At 50.0% G+C, this 1,752-nt stretch overlaps 1 pseudogene; it reads left to right on the top strand.

Moving 5' to 3' along the window:
* Positions 1–749: 749 nt before the first annotated feature.
* LOC137443541 (5S ribosomal RNA) lies at positions 750–867 on the top strand (annotated as a pseudogene).
* The last annotated feature ends 885 nt before the right edge of the window (positions 868–1,752 follow it).

Below are 1,752 nucleotides of genomic sequence, written 5' to 3'. Positions count from 1 at the left end.
GATCAACCATAAAAACCCAAACCCTATAGAATCATGATTTGGGAATACTTCAAAACCCAAAAAGCTGACTTGATTATACTAAGAATGCTGCAACTGTGACAACATTTCTTGTAATTATTTCACAGAATTTTCTTCTTTCTCCTGATCTTAACATCAAAGAGTGAAATGAAACATTTGGTGTGCTGACAAAACTCTGTAGCTCTTTAAAATAAAAATCCACAAAATCACTGCTGACCTTTGCATGCAAATGCTTTCATTTCCAGTTCCTCATAACTATATATGTCTGGTTAGTGCTTTGTAAGTAGTTAACTGCCAAAGGTTTTACTTTGGCTGAATTAGAGTTGCAACAGATAACTGTTTGTTATAAAACTGAAGTATGCAAAATTGCATTTTTTAACTCTATTCAGCATCTGAACCCAGCACATGGCTGAAGAGAGGAGGCAGCTTGAGGAGCTGGGAGTTTGCTTTTGGCTTTGCTTCCCTTGCTTTTCAGGTGGTAAGGGGCTGGTGGCTCGGGACTTCCTGAAGAGGGGAGGAGGGGCAGCAGGCTGGGGTTGACTACCTGCCTGAGGGCAGTGACGTAGCTGGGGGAGGGTTTGCCGTGGAAACCGCACGCAAACCAAACAGAACCCGAGTGGCTGAAGAGAGGAGGCAGGTTGAGGAGCTCAGCTCGCCTTCTTACTGACAGGGGAAAAAAAAAAAAAAAAAGCCGGGTGGAGAGGGTGGTTACTGCAAGATGGTTACTACTACTGATTCCACATACCACCCTGAGAACACCTGATCGCGTCTGATCTCGGAAGCTAAGCAGGGTCGGGCCCGGTTAGTACTTGGATGGGAGACCTCCCAGGAATACCGGCGGCTGTAGGCTTTCTCTTGGCTGCATGGTTTAGTTGATTAGGTGGGTTGTATAGTTTTTACAAGCGGAGTCCCTCAGGGATCAGTCCTGGGACCTGTCTTATTCAACATCTTTGTGGGGGACATGGACAGTGGCATTGAGTGCACCCTCAGCAAGTTTGCTGATGACACCAAGCTGTGTGGTGCAGCAGACACGCTGGAGGGAAGGGAGGCCATCCAGAGGGACCTTGACAGGCTGGAGAGGTGGGCACAGGCCAACCTCATGAAGTTCAATAAGAGCAAGTGCAGGGTCCTGCATCTGGGTCGAGGCAATCCCAGGCACAAATACAGGCTGGGCAGTGACTGGCTGGAAAGTAGCCCTGAAGAGAGAGACTTGGGGGTACTGGTGGACAAAAAGCTCAACATGAGCTCTCAGTGTGCACTTGCAGCCCGCAAAGCCAATCAGATCCTGGGCTGCATGCGGAGAAGTGTGGCTAGCAGGTCGAGGGAGGTGATCCTCCCCCTCTACTCAGCCCTGGTGAGACCCCACCTGGAGTACTGTGTCCAGTTCTGGAGCCCCTATTACAAGAGGGATGTGGAGGTGCTGGAACGTGTCCAGAGAAGGGCCACGAGGATGATCAGAGGGCTGGAGCACCTCTCCTATGAGGACAGACTGAAGGAGTTGGGGCTGTTCAGTCTGCAGAAGAGAAGGCTCCAAGGTGACCTAATTGTCGCCTTCCAGTATCTGAAAGGGGCCTACAGGAAGGCTGGGGAAGGACTTCTCAGGATCTCAGGTAGTGATAGGACTAGGGGGAATGGAATGAAGCTGGAGGTGGGGAGATTCAGGCTAGATGTGAGGAGGAGGTTCTTCACCATGAGAGTGGTGAAACCCTGGAATGTGTTGTCCAGGGAGGTGGT

Source organism: Melanerpes formicivorus, unplaced genomic scaffold, assembly GCF_026170545.1.
Source record: "Melanerpes formicivorus ecotype bairdi unplaced genomic scaffold, bMelFor1.0.p_v2 SCAF_9, whole genome shotgun sequence".
Taxonomy (NCBI): domain Eukaryota; kingdom Metazoa; phylum Chordata; class Aves; order Piciformes; family Picidae; genus Melanerpes; species Melanerpes formicivorus.
The sequence above is the reverse complement of the archived record's forward strand: the minus strand, read 5'-3'. Positions and strand labels throughout refer to the sequence as shown.